Below are 22,183 nucleotides of genomic sequence, written 5' to 3'. Positions count from 1 at the left end.
GGGGTCAAGTTGGGTTGCAAAGCGGCTTGTAGCTGCACAGCAATTGCCGAATCAGCTTAAACGTGGTTCCCTATAAGAGACTTGCCAATTTGAGGGTAGTGCGTAGAAGTGAATCAGCCGGGCCAACTGGTGATGCGGGCTGGCATTGAGAAAAGCTGATCTGCTGGGATTGTAGCTCAGCTTGACTTTGTAGAGCCACGCTTGAATAGTTTAGTTTGAGGGAAGGAGTGTGGTTTGGGTTAAAATATGCCCCTTCACAACATTAACCCCGCACAGTGAAAAATTACATTTACCCAGCGGCTTTAAATGTGACTCCGAGGGCTCCTTTACAAGCGTTTACACGTTACAGTGTTACAAGCTGGGAGTGAAGCTTGTCTCACAACTGCCATACGCCGGCGTGTCAGAGCACAAATGTCAAGGAACATAAACGGCTGCATTCGACGCCCTGGGAATGAGATCAGGCCGGACATACGTCTTATAAGTTTTTACTATTTTGTTTCCATATGGGGTTCTTTCCATTTCGTCCCACTAGTGTCTTTAAAACTGATCCATCTACACTCTGGAGCAGGAGATGGTGTTTGTTAGATAGTGATAGATGGTGCTTGTTGCCTAGTTGGCAGCATGAGCGTAACGCAGCTAAACGTGCACAAGTCTCTAAGTGGTCCCTAAGTTGTCCTGCGGGATGATGGGATGCCATAGTAGCAGCAGTAATGGAATTACAGGAAAGACCCTGCCCTGGCTGCACTGCACGAAAGGCACAAATGGAGAGCGAGATGGAGTGAGGGGGGAAAGGCTGAACCAGAGTCGGAGCTGAGAGACCAATCTACACTATGGCACTTATGGAATTCACCTTCTTTAGACCGAGCAATCAATGGAGCTCGTTAATAATTCACACAGTCTTAGGAGGGAACCATAACCGCCATAAATGGTGATTTTGTTTGATCATTACAGTCCTTTCATTCGAATAAACAGATAACATTATTCATCAGCGAGAAGAATAAATATTCAGCGCACATTTTGTATGCAGAATAGCAACCGGAAAAAACATATATCCAGGCTGTATTGATGCGATATCCCCAGAATGATGAAATAATTTACAGAACTGATTAAGATGAAGGCTAATCTTTACGAGGCACATACGGCTGAATTTGAATGCACCGGAGTGCCGCTCTGCCACGAGATAGACGGATGAAAAGATGGCGGCGCTTCCGTGATCGAAGTGTCATGGAGACATCACGGGAAGCCTGGATTTCTGTAGCGCTCTCTCTGCTCCCTCTCATACGTCCTACGATAAGTCAGCTTCATTTCATTAGCTGCCACGAGCATCAGGTCTGAAGCACTGTGAATTTTTACTGACTACTTTTTGAGAATCATCGAAAGTGGAAGTTACCGCCGCGCTCCATATCTATCTGTTGTGCCTAAAATAAGCACGGGGGACATTAGATTGCGGCGATGCCGGTTTGCTTATGAGTAGGACGAAACAGATGGGCTATTACAGATACAGACACTGAAGCAAATTGAGGTCATCAAGCAGGTCTTGTGAATCGTGCGTTCAAAACATCAGACGCCAGTGTAGCGCGGGAAGGAAGGAGTTTTGTTTAAAGAGGTGTCTTCTGCGCAAATCGGTGCATATGGCAGAGGACGAGCCTCTGGGCACAGACAGCCGTCAATGGGCAGGGATAATTTGATTAATGCATTTGCTCCCCCCCCCCCTTTCCCCTTCATAAGCGGATTTCTTCTTCTCTGGCTTTATACTTGTCTCTCAGATGAAGCAAGCGTGCTGGAATTTGTCGCGTTTTGCATTCGCGCAGGCTCGTCTGTGCGACCGCAGGGCCCCGTGGCTTCGGGAAAACCGGAAGCTCCTCCAGCGACGTCCCTCCTCTTTGAGGCTGCGATCCTCATCATGCGAAGGTGTTCAGGATGGAAGCGGGAGGGAGGGGGAGTGTGCATAATGTAACGCATGCGAGTAGCGGTGTCTAAAATGTAAATGATGAGCTGTCGTTAGAGTCCGCCGGCGCGGCGCTTCTCGCCTTTCGGCTGCTTCTCGCCTTAGTCACAGGACCTGATCTTAGCTTTGTTTTGCTTTTTCCTCACAAGTGTGCTGGTGCATGTACAGAATATGTGGGAGCAGCCACCGAATGAAAGCTAGTCACCGCTCGGGAGCGATTTAAGGGCCTTTTATAGAGATGGATCCATCCGGTTTACTGGGCTGAAGCTGGCTACCAAGAATTGTGACAGACATGTGCCTGCTAGACCTCATACATAAACCACTGGGGTGTTTGTATTCGTTTGTGTGTATGTGTTGTGGGAGATAGCGATAGCTGTTGTATCTCTACTCACGTGCCTTCCCTTCAATTGCCCAATCAGTCAGTGGAACCCTTCAGACAGTCTCCTCTTAATAAGGAAGCTTCCAGCCCAATTCCCACAGATAGCCTAAGTAAATCAAACCGGTGAGGAGGAGAGGAGAGCCTCTTCAATCAGGCTCTAGAGAATGGAGCCTGGGCAACTCTGGCACTCTAGACAATAAGCAAGAGAGTGGGAGGGGGAGGAGATACAGTGATATTCCTGTATGGTGATGACTATGCTCAGAGTGAGGTGTACCATTCGTCTGAAGCCAGCACCCTCAGGTACTCTATACTCTGCAACTCACCGTAAAACATTCCCCACTGTAATTCGTGTTATGCCCCAAGAGCCTGAGCTGAGCTCACCAGCGACTATACCGTCCTCATCCGCGTCCTCCACCTACCCCGCTCCAAGCCTGATAATGCTGTCCTCACGGCGGGCTGAGCGAGCCATAATGCCACGTTTTGTATTCAACCCCGATAGCAGCCGTTTCAGCACAGCCACAAACAGGAGGCCCCAGCTTGCACGCTGGTCGGGGTTCAGGTTGGACCATTCCGAGAGGTCCCAAGCCAGCAATTTGGGGCGAGAGCGCTCCAGGCCACATGCGCCTTGTCCGTCCATCACTGCTAGAGGGGACTAGGGGAGGAAAAGAGGGGAGGCGGGGTGCGACAGGCTGAAGTTAAAACAAGAGGCCCTGGCATCTGCGTCACGCCAGGCCAGCAGATGTGGTGATCCTGGTCTATTTGAGTTAAAGTGATGATTAAGGGATCATGGCCCTTAAATAGACAATCCTGTTTACCCAGTTTAGGGCTGCAATCAATCCGCCACTCGCCAGATTAATTGAGACGCTTCTGATTGATTTTCTTTCTTTTTTTTTCCTCCTTTCACGTCCCTCCTCCTCCTCCTCTGCTCCTGCCCAGCCTTCCTATCAATGACTTCTCAAACTGCAAGGCCATAATTCATGAGAGGGCTGCAGGGGTGGACTGAGGACTTGGCTTAGTGCATAGGTAAGTTCATGTAAAAATGTATGACATCACTGCCAGCTCGCAGTGCAGGGATGTTGACTTTGCCTGACTGACAGGTATGACAGACGGCCCACCTTTGCCCCGAGTCTCCGTTTCACGAAACACCGCAGAGCTGGGTAATTTTTAATTTCCTTATACAAATTTCTTATGAACTCATCTTCATTACTTACATGTACGTTGGTATAGAAAATGCCATAAAATATGTCCGGGCGACAAAATCTCTGTATTGTCCCACCTGTAATGATCCTCATTAGTGGCCATGCTGCTGCAGGCTGACAGAGGAGGCATCAGTTAATTAGGCCAAAAGGATGAACTTTACTCACACATCCCTGGGACTAGATGATAAGCACATCAAGATGTGAGAATCCCCCCTCTTCTGGAAAAGATCAGCCCGAACATTGAGAGGAGGAAAAGCACTTAAAGCTTGTTTCCTTCCTCTGTACTCAAAGCGATTGCGTACCCTTCCCTTTTTTTTAATGGAAGGAAAAACGCTTGGGTGGACACACGTGGTTGTATGTTTCCACGTATGTTTATGCACCTTTAATTAGCTGGGAATATGCTGTCTGTTCTTTTGTTTATTTCTTTATCGTGATCAGAGAATAATGGGATGGAAGGTGATCACGACTGAACTCGTCTCCTGCAGATCTCCTTCATGTGAGACATTGTCTGTCAGCCATCACTACCATCTGTCAGCACAGAGAGTCTTTAAAGACTCTTCTCTGCACTTTGCCTTCAGGGCAAACACATTTCTCATGTACCCACCCCCCCCCTCCACCTCTAAACCCAATCTTCCAATAAGCAAAAGAAAAACAAAAGCTGGAAAACAAGGCAATGAGGGTATCAGTTTTGGCAGCGCCTTCTGAGCACTCACTCTCACGGAGGCAGATTTGTCAGGCTTTGCGAGGCTGCTCCTTGACAGCTTAAGCACAGAAGCTACCTCGCTGTGAATTTTCTGAAATGTTGTGTGCATAGTAGCCATAGATCATCTCTGAATGCCTTTTCTCTGGTCAGTGTGATGAAGCAACGTGGATGATTGCATGAGCGTGTTATGTTAATAAGGCTGGTAATGCAGTTTGCGTGTTGGTGATGCTTTATTGAATGTGACAGCTAACATCAACAGGGACAAGATGGCATGTAGTTAGCCATATGCATGGTGTTGAAAACAAAAGGCGGCTCAATAGGTCGTAAACAAGCGCAGGTTTGGATTTCAGTGTGCACGTTAATATAAAAAACATTTTTGTTTAGTTGGGTTTTTTTGTGGTCACTGGTTGCAAGTGATCCAGCTCGAAGGCTCAAAGTATTAACATGCACGCAGCACGAGGGTGCACGCTACATACGTAAAAAAAAAAGCATTTTAAATATAGATTTCTCAGATGAGACCTGCAGGTGCGCGAGCAAGGTGCTTTGTGGAAGCGTGGCACTTCCTCCTTCTGTCTTGTGCTCTAATTTGATTACAGACTGATTAAACCCTCCCTAATGCAGTCAGAGCTACGGCATGCTAATGTAATAAAATCACTTACAGCTAAAACAGGTTAGCTTAATTGGCAGGAGGCACGATGCTGGGATTTGCATTAAATTATTTATTTGCTTAGCAGACGCCCTTATGCAGGGCAACTCTCAATTCCATTATACACATTAGCCATTTGCGCAGCCAATTTAACTCGAGCACCTCGTTCAAGGATAGAACAACTGCCGAATCGTCGCCTCCGCCACTACTGCCCCATCCGAGCATTTCTTGGGGAACAGGAAGCGGTAGTTGAATTGGACGCCATCGGTGACACGCTGTTGGTGCCCTTGCAGTAGCCACTGAGAGTGGGGGGGGTTTGCCTTCCAGCAAACCAGAACGTCCACTTAGCGCGCGGAGTTAAACATAAACAGCACACACCAACATTAGCGCGCCGTCCCGGTCAGTCCACTGAAAGTCAAAGCATAATTGAGCTGCTCCATTAGCACCGGGATCAACCAGATGGTGCCCCCATTCTTTTATTCACCAATTTATGTGGGCATGTCATTCTTCCAAGTGTAAAAAAAGCCCCCAAAAACACTGACGCGAATGAGTGTTTGGATGTGCACGTGTGTGTGGCAGGGGTGGAGGTGCACACACATAACTGTGGGAGCCTCCAGACTCCCACCTGTTAACTAATCTTTCAGCATCGTCTATCAGCACGATCATCTCTCCCTCCCGCAGTCTAATTGGTAACCTAGTTATAAGACTACCCAACCTCTGATGGGCGATGCACACTCACAGGATGAATTTTACATTCCCGATACCTTTACAAGTTGACTGGCGCTCCTCGCATTTGTGCAAAATATTCAGTTTTTGTCTCGGTAAAGTAATTAGTAGAGTTTCAGAGGCCTGGACCTAAAAGATTTCTGTGTCGCTCTATTGAGAGTGTTTAGAAAACACACATGCATAATCGCTTCCTGGCTTTTTAACATATGATCAAACCACCACTGACGTATCCCACTTAGTAGCCGTGTTGATAAGGATCCATTTCTGATTAAGCAGCGCTTGCCAAGGTTTATATTTGGCTTTGCGCATTCAATTTGCTTTACATTTAATACAGTGTCTTTCACCCAGTAACAGAACTGGCCGCCTGCCACAGAGGCTTTTGATTGGAATTGAATGCACAGTCATTTTCTCTAATATAAATCAATACTCTCCAAACCTGCCACAACACATTTTTTGATGCTCACTATTGCTCCGGTGGAGTTTGGAGCACTAGTGAAGCGGTCAGATAGTTGACACGTTTTGTGCAGCGAGATTAGTCTGTTTGTGAAACGGTGGAAAACAAATCACTTAAGAGCCACTCAGACTTAATCATATTACCTTGCTAAGTAAGAAGTTTTCAGATCCTTTCTTCCCCCCAAACTTCTGAAATATCTCCCCGAGCCGAAGACGCGGCTGTTGGCGAACTGCCGTTCGACGCCATCGCTCTCCTCCCTTGATGCTCGGCGTTTGAAATGCGATTTGGTTTAAATGGCCGTATCGCTTTGAGAAAGAAGTGTGTTACAAAGTGGAAACAGTTGACCGAATTATCAGACACTGGATCCCTGGCTGCAGCGCGTGTGCCTCCCTCCATCTTTTCCCTCTGCTTTTTTTCTTTGTTTTTTTCGCTGCAACAACAGTATTGTTTGCATTAAGGGCCTGGCTGGAGTAAATGGAGCTGTTTTCAATTAGTTTTCAAAGTGCTTATCCCATTAAAGGTAATGACTTATTGATTTAACGACAGTGGCGCTTTTGGTGTGAAACGTGGTGCTATTATGAGTCTCTCCTCCGTTGCTTGAAAGGGCCCGGCGATACTGAGCGCCGGGTGAACGCCTTTGGTCTCGGCCTTCCCATGACCATCGCGCTTGTTGTTTTTGTGCCGGTCCCCGGGTCATTATTGAGTGGCATAAGTAACTGTGTGCTTGCGGGGCGGAGCAGGTGATTTTTCTCCTCCTGGCCTTTCGCCAGTAGTGTCAGCTGGGATCCAGGAGCCATCACAGAGGTGGGAGAGCCTGATGTCATTGTCAATGTTCCTGTGTGTCCCGCAAACCGCAGTGCAGAGGAAGCGATGGAGGGCCCCGTGCAAGCTAATGTGCCCGCTGCCTCCCCGTGGGTTCCACTTTGCCATGCAGCCATATGGCCGTGCTCCTCCCCTCAGTAATCCCTCACCGGTGTCAGCATCCAACCCAGGAGGGCCGCACTTTTGTGTTTTCTCCTTCTCACTCTCCCGCTCTGTCTGTCTGTTTTTTCTTTTTTTTTGTTCCTCGCATTTTTTCCCTTCCTTGGCATTCTGTGCGTGTCCCCGTCGAACTCCTTTTGTTTTCGTCCCAGTCTTTCTGCACACTAAAGCTCGAAACATTGTTTTTTAACCTTGACAGAACTTTGAGCGGCCGAGCAGCTCATCGGTACAGTAATACGCACCCCACCGTGATAATTGGCTTTCACTTATAACTCATCTTGTAGTTGCTGCTACTTGCTAATGTGCTGCGTGTCCTCGGTATCATCAGGAACTCCTCTTTAAAACAGTGTCTTTATTGCCTTTATGAATCCTGTCCAAATTCTTTACCATCTTTCCACACTCGTATAAACTCAGTCATCCACATTCTGCTATCTTATCGCTAATTGAGCTCAACAGAAGACATCACCGCTGTAAGGACTGCTGTTCCACTGATTTCCTTTCTGCTAGAGTATGGATATGTACTAGACCAGGAGGAAGGGGCTCAGTTGCTGACAGTCGCTGTTTCAAGTAATGAGACAAGTGATAAGTCAGCCAGCGACCTTGTCTTATTCCCTTTTGCTTTCTCTCTCCCATTTCAATATGAGATTTATACTGCGTGCACACCTTACTTCACTGGGTAGTGCACGCTTACGTCTCCATCTTCCACTCTAGCCAAACGGGCTTTAATTACCAAAATAAAAATAATAATACTTACAGTAATAACAGCTGCGCCGAAGTGCTAACAATTAATAAATTAGTCAAGCAAGAGAACACTAATTTAAAAAAATGAATAGAAATTGGATCAAATTTGTTCATTTAGGTAAACTAAAACAGATACACACATACAAAAAAAGACGACTGGAATTAAATAGCAGGGAGAAGGAAAAAACCTCCCAAATGGGTTTATTTATTACCTAAATATACATACTTGGTAAGTTATGCTGTAAACTTACCCAAACTTTTTTCAGTTTGCTGTGCACGATTTGAATGAAGACGACACTTTGAGCTAATGAGAACTGTCGCTGACCCCAAGCTGTTAAACGGGTAGGTGAAGATTAGCCGCCTCTCCGTTCTCCAAGCGTGCATCTGATGTGAAGCTTCACAACAAGGCCTGAAAACTGCAGCAAATGAAAAAAGATTGATAAATTAACTCGTTAAGCGTCAGAAACAGAGTTCCCGACGAATCACGAATGACACAAAGACATGGCACGAAGCAAAACTCTTAAACGAGCACAGGAAATGGGCAGAGTTTGTAACGGGGTGCTGACTAAACGGAGGTGATGCAAATGAGGGCGCGCCAGATCAGCGGGAATCAAAGAGAAGATTTAAGTAAACTGACAGGGACATATGAAGACGCAGCGAAACACGAGAAAGGGTCAAAGGTGAGCACTAACAAAGGTAAGGTAAGAAAAGAGGGGACCCCTACCTGGTACAGTAATAAATCATCATGTTTGTATCTACATACTGCTACATTCCCCCATTAAGTTTAGCAAATTTAGACTTCCGGACAAAGACAAATGTAATTAATGACAGATAAAAAGGTATTACATCAAACTGGGTTTTACTCAGCATCTCTCATCTCTCTCTGTGAAAACACGCCACAGTAATGACCTCTTATCACCAAAGATGAGGACAAAATCAATAACAGGATGAACCCGCGCAGCGCCACGTTAGTAATAATGAGGACACCTAAATGTCCTCATCATCCACACCAAAGAAAAGCACTTTTGCTTCTTCTTTCTTTGTCTGATCGTCATTTTGAACGGCCTCTCGTGGCTTCGCGCGTTTGCAGAACTCACCTTGCAGCTCGTCGAGCCCGTGCACAGATATCGAGCGGCTCGAGTCACTGCTCACTGTCAGCGAGCAACTTGATTTGCGTTTCCTCGAGGAATGGAAATGAAATTATTGTTGTGCCTTGATTGACGCGGCCTATAGTATGCACGTTTCTGGCTTCTTTGAAGCTTAATAATGCTCACAAGAGATTTTTTTTCATTTATCTCTCTTTTTAAAAAAAAAACTTTTATTACTTTGTTTTATTGTTTTCACTTTTCAATTTTATATTTATGCTTATTGAATTTGAAAAGATATTTTATTGTATTTTAGTTTACCCGTTGCCACATTTCTTCCTTTTACTTGAAGGGAAACTATGATTTTCCTTATTTTCTTCCTGTTAATGCTGTTAAAGTTACAGTCACATTTCAAATGTCCAACGTTTCAAAATTGAGGTCACTGTATAAAGAAGCAATGCTCTAAATGCTCTGCGTCTGCCTTCTTTTTTTAACCTCTTGGATCTGGATGATGTCAGTGACCAAGGATTTCCCTTTTATGGTCATTTCCGGCAAAAGAGGACACACCCACCGGCTTTTTTAACTCTTCACCCCCTGAAAAGCTTACGTCAGGCGTGACAGCATGTCAAGGGGCAGGGATAGCTCACTAGGTAAAGTGGTCGCCCCATGATCGGAAGGTCGGCGGTTCGAATCCACTTAACGGCTACCCTGAGGTACCCCTGAGCAAGGTACCGTCCCTACACACTGCTCCCCGGGCGCCTGCTTAGTGGGCTGCCCACTGCTTCACTGAGTGAATGGGTCAAATGCAGAGAAAAACAAGTAATTTCCCCATGGGGATCAATAAAGTATCCATTATTATTATTATTATTATTATTATTATTATTATTATTATTATGTGCTTCAGTGTAGACATCTCTGCAGCTACCCTTGGAAAATCCCAGAAACTATTCTAGTGGTCATCAAACCTCATCCATATTCATATGTAATGGAGGGAGGTCGTCAGATGTCGTCTTTATGTGGGGAAGAGTTCAATGTTCTGTATGTAAAGAGGAGCAAATCAAAAGAAAGCCTTCCTAAGGATCAGGGAAGGGAGGTGCGACATCCTGTTTCATGAAGATGAACTGAGGCCAAGGCACAGTATACGAAATGAGGCTTATGTTGAACTGCAATTCATGCAAAGCAACTCTAGTACAGTCCAAGAATTAAGAGTATGAAATCAGCATGACTGTCATCTTTTAGCATGAAAATAGATAACATTACTCTTTTTATGATGTGTAGTTGCAGATGATGCAAGCAACTGTAGCTTGCTGCTCGATCACAGAAGCTCCTTTACCTGCAGTAGAAAAAGGAAAAAAGGAAAGGGGCTGAAGAGATTTTGACCGCAGCCGTGGCGCTAGGCTCGTCTGGGTCTGTGCGAATATAGTGTTTTCCTCGGCAGAGTGTGCATACACAGCAGACCAAAGCTGTTTTTGTGGAAGGAGACATCTCATTTGTTCCAGCGCTTCACATTCTCTGTTGAGAACCTGGTCAGAGCAGCAGTCAGGAGTCAGCCAGGCCAGAGGCCAACAGAGGAGTGAGAAAGCTCACACATGTACATGAAAGTTGAGGCCTCTGCTTGGCGCACTGTATTCACATCGCTCCAAGCTGTGAGAGGTTGATGCTACTGCACACCACCTAGTACTATAAACAACTGTGCAGAGGCAGTGTGCACTATAGTAGAAGATCATAAGGTCATCTGAAAGTGGAGTCACCGGGTTATGATCTTCCTCCGGATAGTTCCTGCAAACACACCAGATCTAAGTTTGAATGTGAGAATTTTTTAATGCAAATTATGACAGATTGAACCAAAGTTCACTGAAAGTGGCTCATTCAACTGAATTTATAATTTTAAATATTGTTGAAGACGCTCTGAAGGTTTACCTCGGGCAAAAGTGTTTGATAATAAAGAGAGGCTATTCTAATCATCTGAGGAAATGCATGCATTCAGCATAATAATGATGATATTTTAATATTTTCAGAGTAAACGGTAAAAAATCTGATGGTTTTAGACAAAGATGGGACCCTCGTGCCATCCATGTGCAGTTTTTTCTTTTTAAACTGAGACTGCCGATGTTAATAAATCTTTAAAAAAGGGAAAGATTGTGGCTCTGCACCAGAACCGACACATTCATCCATAACGTTTGCCTCAACTTTTCAGCCTCTTAATTACCTGATATTTGTGGCAGGCAAACACTGAAAATCTGCACAAGCCTGAAATAAAATTGAAGAGTATAGTGAAATGGTGCTTGTACTGTCTAATCAGCTTGCTCAGCTTTTATGCAGTTTGACCTCTTGACATTTGGGCTTAGAGATTTTATCTGCAGTCATATAAAGGCTTGCCGGGAAAGAGAAATGCACCTGCAGCTCGGGTTGATTTGGAGTGGATTAGCCACGAGGCCTAAATCCTCTGCTTTTGTCCTTGTTGAAACTACCATGGAGGTGGATGGAAAGAAAGCTACTGAAATTGGCAACTACATAAATGGACCGTTGCGAGCAGGTTGTTTACCCTTTTTCTTAAGCAATTATTTATCTTTAAAAATAAAATTTTGTGATACATTTGACATATCATACAAAGTTTTTGGCAGCAGAGAAAAATAAAATTGCCGTACTGTGAGGACGTTATTCCACTGTAGAACAAAAGAGAGGGTGCAACTGAGTCCATCACCTAAATAATACACTACTCACGACCTCTACCTTTGCTTCTATTAGCAGGCAATCTTTGAAAAGCGGCGTTGCCTTCAGGAGTCTGAATTAGTCTTACCTTTGCTGAATTTAAGAAGGTGGTCAAATGCAAATGTGAGACTGTGGGATGTGTGAAGGTGTGCTCTGTTGTCTGTCTGGTGTGGTGCGATGATGGATAGTGCTGCCAGCAGACTGGGGTTTCACTAATACTGGAGCCTCTGGGAGGGCTGCATTAATGGATGTGTGCGCGTCCACCCGCGTGTTCGAGTCAGATCTGTGCGTTTCCACAAACATATTGCAGTAATATTGTAATTTGTGCAAAGCCTCATTTGGATAAAGCGTCAGTCTAATATCAAATCCACCCAAAAAAAGCACGTTTTAGAACAATTTAAATTGGAAGTTGGCCTCGCTTTAGAGCGGCGGTATGTTGGAGGGCTTTCGACAGTAAGGAAATTAAAACAGTTAAGTGGATGTTCTACACCCTCCACATGTTTCCTGTGTTTTTTCATAAAGGAGACCTTAAAATGGGTAGTATTAATAAAATCATTTTGTTTTGGTTTCGATAACACGATCACCATGTGCAGAGTAGAGATTGTGTGATGTTTTAAACATTTGTGCCGTATCTCAGAAGTCATTAACTGTCAGCCTCCTGGGACAGTGGTGCAGAGCTCGGGGTTTCTGGCGAAGTCTGAGGGTATCAGGGCCAAGACTTCCCCTTTCTTGTTCTGCATATAGAGTTCATGTAGCACTATGATTAGAAATGTTAAGAGTCCCTATAGCAGTGTTTCCCAACCACTGAGGCCCGGGACATGATCACGTGTGCCGTGGAAGATTATCTGGTTCCACCTGATTGGTACTGTAAGCGACTGGCGCGAGTAACAAGCAAAGCAGTTACATTCTCTTCCACTAGAAGGCAGCACAACTACCTGCTCTAATTAAATGGGTTGCCAACTGCCAGTAAAACAGAAGAAGAAGAAGAAGAAATTACATAATAGTCACGTTGCGAGTGAGTCGATGCAGTGCGTAATGGCAATAGATACATTTTGAAAAGAAAAAGTAGTCAGTCTGACCTGGTCCTGGAGAAAACTGCGACCCAGATGAAGGCCCGAGCATGAGTAGTGGTCAGAAGAAAGCAAAATGGTATACTGGGGACAAACAGAGGCCATTCCGCTAATTATTAATATGCTTTTTGGGACATTTTTGTTTGTTGGTGTGCCGTGTGATTTTTCTAATGTGAAATATGTGCCGTGGCTCCAAAGGTTTGGGAAGCACTGGTCTATAGACAGGGGTGCACATGAGTGGTCCGCAGGTGCACATGCGCCGTCAAAATAAAAGATAAGAAGTTGCGACGCGTGTTTGCGTACATAAGATTTTCTGGAGGAGGACAGACATTTGTTTAGAACTCTTAAAGATGTCGAAGAAGCTCCTTTAAGCAATTATTTTGGTATTTCTCCACCTCCAAAGAAATGTCAGGAGTCCGAACCACAAAAGGAGCGCATATTTTCTGAAAAGTGGTTGCAAGAGGTGAGCTAGCATTTGTTTGAAGCCAGCTCATTTGGTGTGCGTCTTTTATTTTGACAGCACATGTGCACCTCCGGACCACTTATGTGCACCCCTGTCTATAGAAAGTCTCAACTTAAGATGTAACCTTCCGGAAAGTAGGACGGTTCTGTCCCTGCAACTTGGAAAAACCAGTTGCATTTACATTTTTTTGCTGTCAAAGTCTGATTTTAAGTGTTAAGGCAATCAGCTTTGGCGTGCAACACCCTTTACCTTTGGGGGTCTTGATCGTCGGGCGATTGCGTCTGTTTGACCTGCTCCCCTCAGGCAGGAGGCTCCGGTCCATTCGCACCAGAACCTCTCGCCATAAGAACAGTTTCTTCCCCTCTGCTGTTGGACACATGAACAATAACCGTATGACTGTTCCCACCACTAACACATGACCCTACGCTGTGTTCACTGCATCATTCCATGTTTGGCACTGATCACCACCTGCACTCATGCACATATCTTTCCACGTAGCACTTTTAATTCTTATCCCTACTTTTATTTTTTTCCATGTCTATTTAAGTGCTATTTATGACACTATGTTTGCACTGAAGCACCGCAGCAATTTCCTAATGTTGTAAACCTGCTCAACATTTGGCAATAAACCCCATTCTGATTCTGATTCTGATTCTGATTACAGGGAACCAGTCTGTAAACAATCACAGACTGACTCGGGCTGACTGCAGTCACTCTGAGACTGACTGATGAAGATTTGTAAATAGTTTTCATGTAAAACTAACACAGACACATTAGCAACAGATTGGAAATAATGTGAGTCAGTATTTGGTAATTAGCCGACCTGTCTGCAATAGTGGAGTTGACTCAACTGGTTCTATTCCCATATAAAAGAAAAGCTGCCGATGTAGCCGATGTGAATATCTGTAACAGATGTGTGATTTGTGTTGATTTATCAGACTTGCTGTATTTAAAGTTGACCCATTCAGTCACAAACTGATAGCAGACTGACACTTGAATCACTATTTGGCACATCAGAGTTGTTATTTGTGACCCCATTTCTAAAGTAACTATTTCAAAAGGCAACAAAATTGCACAGTCACAAGAATGCTATTTGTTTCCAGCCACTGTTTTGCGTACTGTTACTATATCATTAAATAATGTAACTGTGATAAGTTAATGTAAGAAACAGAGCTGTGTGAAGCCAAGAAAAGCCTGAGCAGTTTTGTGAAAGCATCGTTTCTTCAATGCAAATGTCCAGAGTGCAAAAGCTTACAAGAGTGCTCTGTAGATGCTTGAAGAGGACAGTGTCGCCATAATAGATAAGAGTGCATCCTCGCTGGACTAAAAAATTTAAAACTTGCTCTAGATCAATATTTATTGTGCACCACAGCATGTTTTGGTCTTTTGTTGATGCTAGCACAAATGTCACAGGGCATTTGAAATCAAAAGAATAAACTGCATGGGGACAATGAGTATCTACAGCAAATTTAATAGGGATATGGCCAGCACTGCTGAAGGACCACTCTATATATGTTATTGTTTTCAGGCCTAGAATTATGGATGAAAGCAGCAGCACTGACAGTCCTTTTACATTTTTTCCAGTGATGCTTTCTTATACGGTCGTACTCATAAAACTTTAATTTTACTCACTGAAAATTGCTTAACAGTGTAAGTATGCAGCGTCCCGGCTTGAGATGGCCGATCTGGGCAGCTGCTGCATTAAAACGTGTTGCGTTATGGCTTTGCAGAGTGTAAACAGCAGTATATATCCGTGTCTGCGCGAGTGTGTGTTCGCCTGTGTGTTTGTGTGATTGAAAGCCTCGGCAGCACACCTGCTCGGCTTGGACAGGCAGTGTCTCTGGACCTCATATCCCATTCAGGCGAGCTCCTGTGTGGAACAGGAGCATATGGTCTAAAAAAAAAAGAGTTCTTCCTTCCTTTGTGCCACTGTTTTACAGAAGGCCCATATAGCCTCGGCGCTCCCAGGAAAGCTGTTCCTTATTCTTCTTACCCACAGCACTTTGCCCCTGCCTGTCTCAGCCGCTTCATCCGTGATGGCTTTGGCGCCGTTCATCATCTGACATATGAATATAGAGACGCCCTGGGAGGCAGAGTGAGCTGGATGAACCATCTTCACTCAGCTAAAATAACCGTATGACTTGAATTCATAATTATATCAAACACTGCCGTCTTTTAGTGTTTCTTCTTTGTTTTTGTGGGGGTATTTTCGAAATCAGGCTGTATTAGAAAACATAACGATCCCATTCACAAAAAAGGCCTTTCTCACTATAATCGTTCAGCACGTTCAAGACGCGGGATTTTGTTTTATTTGCATAGATATTTCAGGATTGTTGCGCTCCGATGTGCTGTTCGCTATTGATGTGTTTTCTCATCGATGCAGAGATTTGGGTTGAGGGAGCGCCTCCACTCTGGAGGAACACCTGTTTCAGCCTGCCTCCAGATGGTTAGCAAATCTAAAGGCATTTTATATGATGTCACACTAATCTGAATATAGCGCGGCGTGCACATCAAAACCTATGCCTTAGGTCGAGATGGCGGCATCCATATGCCGTCATACATGAAGCATGTTTACAATAATGTTATTTTATTGCAATATTTGGCCTCTGGTGCTAACGTTAAAAGGAAAACATTTTTCATAATGTCCTTAAATACTTTACACAGTGCTTTTGCATTACATAAAAGAAGTCGTCACATAAACCTGTATTGTTTACAGCCATTATTTCCTGTTATCTGCTGTAATATTTCAGACCTTTACAGAGGGTCATGCTGTCCTCCAGCACTTGTAACTAGAAAAGCTGAATTCATGGCACCAACAGGTTGGCCGTGTTTGTTTTTCTTTGTGTTGTTCCTGTTTGTCTTGTGTCTCCTGTGTCTTTGTTATTGTATTTCATTTCTCTGCCTTTAGCCTTTTCCTGTTTTATTTTGTAAATCCCTTTCTTTGTGCATTTTTTCTCATTTTACTTCCTGTCTTTGTTGTCTCCTCGCACTTTTTCTTGTGTGCTCTTCACTGATTGTGTTCGCTTGTTCCTTGTTACCCTACCTCTTTGGTGTTTTCATTTATTCTTTGTGCTTCCTCTCACTCTGTTTGCCAAGCTGACTTCCACCTGTTTTCTTCCTCGTGTCTCCTGATAGTTTCCCTTAATCTTTTTTTTTATTTTTTATTTATTCATATTAGTGTTTTTTGTGTGTGTTTGGTGGAATTTGATGGACTCACATTCTTCTAACTGCAGCATCCTCTAAGTTTATTAAAATCCCATTTTTTCTTCCAAGTACCTGCTTGTTTGTCTGGATTTGGGTGTGTTTTTTAACTATGGATCACATATGCAGGCTATGGATGGGCTAAGGGTGCAGGATGGCAACACTTTAATTGCAGAAAAAGGAAGATGTACTGCAGCAGCATCAATAAATCTAATCACTCAGAGGCAGATGCTGCCAGTGGTTGCCCTTTTCTTAAAAGTTGTTTGCTTTCTCGGTGAGTTCAGCACTACGAGTATTTCTTACGGTTTTTTAAATGTTTACCTGCAGACCTCAGTATCGCTAATAGTCGCTGCACAACTTTGTCCGTAAAACGGTTCTCTCCTTCAGGGTCATCTTCTCATGCATCCGGTGCCGCTCCTATTTTGAGATCACTCTATGGAAGTTCCCTACTCATTGATTTCACTTGCTTGTTTGCCATTTTAACACCTAAAATCTGGCAGAGAAAGCAGGCATCAGCTTCTCTGTCACACAGAAGTCACCACCCACGCCGTGGCTATATTTGTCTCACTCAGGTGAAAGGTCAGCGTAGTAACGCTAGAGGGAGGCGTCAGTTCCAGCGCACAGAAAGGGAACGGTCTAAAAATGGCAGCTGGAAGCAGCGCAGATGAGCATGGGAAGATGATCTTGAAGGGAAGATGGTATCGATTAGAAGACAGTGCTTGAGAAGCCACATGCTACCGACACCTTCGGTGGGTCTGACCTGTAGAAACAGCTAACAGCAGCACAATCTGCACCAGTGCTGGATGGGTTTTCTTTATTCAAATAAAAGTTACCCTGGTACATCGCTGTTATATATTATTGTTAGAATTCTCCTGGGTGCCCTTTGGCAGCCCGTCCACAAATATCGTGCACTTGTGCTGGAAATACTGAGTGTTGTAAAACATTTTCTGCCATGTGATCATTACTGTATTCAAAACGCTGGAAAGAGGCAGCCTTCCACAAACACGTACAGAAGGCTGACAGAGATAATTGTCCTGAATTTTCTTTCTTTTCGACTTCAAACTGTCATCGTCTGAAACATGACATCCAACCAGTCAATGGGGTAACTTTATAAGAAGCACATAAACTCGCATCCTTACATATATGCACGGGCTTTGATCACTGCACCTCCTTCATCAGCAGCAGACTTGCGCCATCCTCTGTGTGATATGATCCTAAGAAGCCGAATGGCCTGGCTTCATAGGTTCACATGTATATTTAACACTCTCCCTGGTGCATTAGAGAGAGCACTAAAGCTGAGATACCATGTTCCTGTCAGTTCACAAATGTCGCATGTGTTAGCAGTTAAAGATTTTTGTGTGTTAGCATGGGAATAGCTACATGGGTATATTCACGTGGGTGTATGAGAGCATGTTTATCAATGTTTAACTATGTATAATATATTTTTTGATCAGTTTTCTTCTTCCTCTGCGTGTTTAGTTGAGTTCGCATGAATATATGTCTATTATTTGTGTGTGTGTGTGTGTGTGTGTGTGTCCCAAACCCCTGTGATCCATCCTCCTCTGCACTGGGGTTAAAGCCGCACATTCAGGGCACAGGGGCTGCAGGAGGGAAAGCGCGGGTGGGCGGCTCATTAGATAGCACTCCCCGCGGAGTGTGAAGGAGAAAAACACCCATTAGCAAAACAAACGACGTGCCCATCGCTCACACAAACACGCAGATTGTTTACCAAGAGCCAGGCGGACAAGCCCGATGGCAACCCATGTCTGCTGGGGGCTTCCTGCCGATGTACTTCCGGGGTCACGCATGAGGGCTTAAGGAAGTCTGCGGTGTGTTTACTGTCGCTGAAAAAGAGGAGGATATTCTTGTGGAAGTGTAATTTCTCAGGTTAAAAAAAAAGGGGGGAGAGAGGAGCAATACTCAGCGAGGTCTTAAATTTATGTAATATTGTTGAAAAATGTAAATTATGCAGCAAAACATTAATTATTCATTACTGTACGGCTCCATACAACAACGGAAGCATTTTTAGCTTACTGCACTCTAACAGCAGGATAGCGTTGTTTACCAGCGTCGCTGAAACTTTGAACGATTATTTAGAAAATAAGATCAAATAAAATCTCAGTTTTTCTGTGGTCAAGGTTTGGTTTTGGTTTAGGAAACTCGAGCTAATCATTCAGAGTGGAAAAAAGTTGGTGGTCACAGGAAACTGAGGACAGCGCTGCCGTTTGTAGGCTTTGATGTCCTTTAGCTGTCTGAAAAACACAACAAGAAAACCTGTGTTTACCTCAGGTTACTGCTAATATATCGCGAACACCTTTGTAATCATTGCATTTTATATGCTGTTTATTTTTCTAGATTTTCTGCTTTTATATAGGAGTGTGCTCGGAGTACAACCTGTTGGCTCCAAGTTGAGTCGGGTCCACAACTGCAAAGAGACGCATTTTAAACAAGTTCATCAGAGCAGCCGCTTGTGAGGTTGGGGAAAAGTCACTCAGATGAGTGACGAAACGTTTCTCCCACAAAACGCTACGTCCACATGAACAGAATCAACCTTTGGAGACTTACTTACCTGGATGACTGAGCAAGCATCAAGACGTTATTTGCAAACCTTTGTCAATCTGTCTAAAAATGATTGCAGTCCCTCCAGTTCAGACCATGATTATTTGGAACCTGTGAAATCACCTTGCAGTCTAAAGTGGTCATGTGTAACACCCTCAACAAGTTGGTCGCCGCATAAAGTTACAGGGTGTCCGTCCAGTTCCTACACCTACGTGACTGAGCCATAACTCTGAAGGAAGTCAGAAACCAAATATTACAACCAGAACTTGTGGTTTGATGTCCACACATCAGCAACTGTTGCTTCCATACTAATACTAATATATGCATAAAAAGGAACTGGCCAAACTGGAAACATTATACATTTTATAAGCCACTGAAAGGACTGCGCATGCAGCAAGGTGTGTCCAGGGTCTGCTCAGCAAACACAATACGTGGACGCTGTCTGTCTCCTTTGCTAGACCACAATCATATTTCTCTTTTAAATATATTTATAATTACTAATAATTTGCCAGTTGCATCAACATCGGTGTGTTTGATGTGTCGTCTGAAATGTGCATGTGTGTCAAAGCTCTGCCGTCATTATTACTGAGAGCGTTTGGTAACACGAAGACCAAATGATACATTTTTCACGAATCACTGTTAAATATAGGATTAGGTGCCTAAAAACTAATCTACGAGAGCATGTGTCTAATGTGAGCTTGGTCTTACCAGCAAAAGCCAAACAACTTGACATCACAGGAATAAGAAGCTGGATTTTGTAGTCCTCATTTGAGAAGCTGGAATCCACATTCTTGCTTTGTGGTTTTTCATTTCAGCTGCTTTTGTTAGTGAGTTGTGTAAATTGAAAAAGAAAGCAATGCCAATGCTGTTTGCTTATGTCATTCTCTCCAACAATATCATCCCTTTGTGTGCAGCAGAAAGGAATAGCATCTTAGGTAATTAGTTAGGGTAACCTTTGACCTCAAGAGTTGTCCCCCAGCACTACAATCCCCCATTAATGTCGGCATCTCCTCGTGAATCTCTGCCAAACAAAAGACCAAACAGCAGTTGATCCCTGGGAAGCAGCACAGTGCTAATTTGCTATTATGCCTGATCTTCCACTCATTTGTTTGGCTGACTGACTACACAGTGTGTGTTATGGTCTGCTGGCTCTGTCTGCAGAGTCCTCCCGCCGTTACGTGAATGATGGAAATAATTTTCATCAGATAAAAATCAGGCCAAGCATCATGCCTCATATTTTTTCCCTCCTGCCTTTTTGTGAGAGCCGTGTTTTTTGTAGTCTGGCCAGGTTTTACAATAAGCTTCATTTCACTCCGTTTCTGTTGAAGGAACCTGCTTCAGGTCTTAAGTGAAATCACTCGACCTGATCTCCACCTTCACTGTTGTCTCCAACACGAGCCTCGCACATGACTGGTTTGCGAGAGATGGTAGGAGGTTTCTGTGACCCTCTCTTGTGTACGTGTCTCCCTGCAGCCTGATAATTAGCTGCCGACTGTCAGATAATTATCCAGGCTGCATCTAATTTTGGTCACAACCTCGGACGATAATGGTCAAATGAAATCAATGGCGTACAGCAACGCGTGGGATTGGCTAAGCAGCATGTGCTCAATTGGCTCATTCCAAATGGTCTGTCCCCATTAATGAGGCGGCTGCATTGTGTTAATGACTACAGCCGCATCTTCTGGGCGGTCACATGCTTATAACTCATTAATGAAAACGTGAACTATAAATGAATGTTGCTGCGAGTTGCTTTTAGTGGATATCTCCCCGTTTCGGCGAGGTACCAGCACTGCCTGGGTATTATGATACACTTCAAACTGTGCCACCTACTGATAGTAGCTGAGGTGTTGAGCGAGACAAAATGGATAATAATGAGAAACGCTGGGTAGATTCTTTAGACTTGCATCATTTTTTTCCCCAACCAAACAAGCTTATGTACAGGTGTTCTGGAAATATTGCACAATAGCTTCCAGAGTTGAGCATTTTGTCAAGAAAATGATCTTCACCAAGACATTTGGGGTACTTGGGAGTGCCATTAAGTTGAGTAGCAAACATAATAGGCAGGTGTGACTGAGGAAATGCCCCCACCTTTAAACCCCCACCGATGCCTCCCAATGCCAGCCGGGGATTTGGGTTAAGGCGGAGATATAAAGACGCTGAGTAGAAACGGAGGATTGGAGGTGTATATCTTCATGATGCACCTCTGTGTGATGACAGCCATACTGTATGTGACAGTAAATCCTTGGTACTTATGCATCATTTCCTATTTCCTGCTCACCGACGGCTGAGGGGAAGCATCGGCAGTAATACAACAATTTCTGCCGGGGCATCAGTCTCTCTCTGAGAGCTAAAACACTGGTACTGTAGAATTCAATGGTTAATGTGCAGTCTGCAAAGCTACTAAAAGCTTCCAGCGAGGAGATTTTGGACGCACTTAAGAATAATTACAGTTTATTGCAAGTTAAATCTTATTTTTTTAAAGTTTTGACAGCTCATTCCTTCGGTCAGCCACGCATCCCCAGCCATAACGCCGATGCTGAAACCATCGAGCACTCGCAAAGTAGGAAATACAGTAGAGCTGTGTTGGTGTCTGAGCATATTTTGAATTGTGTAACTTTATTAGCAGCGTCCTAGTGAAATGCAGCAACAACATTTAAAGTAACATCCTCCTCTCTGCCTCTTAATGCTCTCTGGTCGCTATGGTAATGTGTAAATATTCCTTTCAAAATAAGACACACAACTACAACACGGGAAAAGACCCAGGGAAACAGAGTTGACGTTAAAAACCCTGAAAACCATACATTTGGTACCAAACGACTCACGGACTGGTACCGGTCCGTGGCCCGGGGGTTGAGGCTGCTTATTTATGGCACTGCAGTACCAAAAACCAGACAGTTCAGCTTCATGAGGAGTTCTCGCAGGATAAATAAAAACTAAAATGAGTGAAAAAGAGAGAAAAATTGTGTGTTTTCTGATTTATTTTTGATAAAACAATAAAAATGTGTTTATTTTTTCCTTTTTCTCGTCTTTTTCCCTGCTGTATACTTTTCCGCATTAGTACTGAGCCGCGTACGAGCAGCAGCAACAAATTTTTAGCTGCCGCCACCTGACAGCAGTCACCTTCGACCGTGGCAGCCAGCTGTATGTTTAATTTAACCACGCTGCTAACATCTGTTGTAGTTATAATTTGGAAATGGGTGCCATCAAAGAAGTATGTCCTGTCATAAATCCTTAACTGACCTGTCAGCATGCATTATGAATGATCAGATAAAATAAACTTTGTTCTTTTTGCCTGTTCGTTCCTTTCGCTTGTGTT

General features: G+C 44.0%; 2 protein-coding genes across 14 annotated transcripts in view; both read left to right on the top strand.

Annotated features, from left to right (window-relative positions):
- Positions 1 to 22,183, top strand: part of LOC113020226 (RNA binding protein fox-1 homolog 3) — a 426,914-nt gene that overhangs the window by 250,676 nt on the left and 154,055 nt on the right. The gene's annotated exons all lie outside the window — the stretch shown is intronic.
- The window catches only part of LOC113020221 (C-reactive protein-like), a 438,825-nt gene continuing 436,572 nt past the window's right edge, over positions 19,931 to 22,183 (top strand). The window contains exon 1 of the mRNA XM_080300740.1: positions 19,931 to 19,936. The gene's annotated coding sequence lies outside the window, so the exon portion shown is untranslated. The remainder of the gene's footprint in view (positions 19,937 to 22,183) is intronic.

This window comes from Astatotilapia calliptera, chromosome 4 (genome assembly GCF_964374335.1).
Source record: "Astatotilapia calliptera chromosome 4, fAstCal68.1, whole genome shotgun sequence".
NCBI lineage: Eukaryota > Metazoa > Chordata > Actinopteri > Cichliformes > Cichlidae > Astatotilapia > Astatotilapia calliptera.
This window is presented reverse-complemented; position numbering and strand designations above follow the sequence as displayed.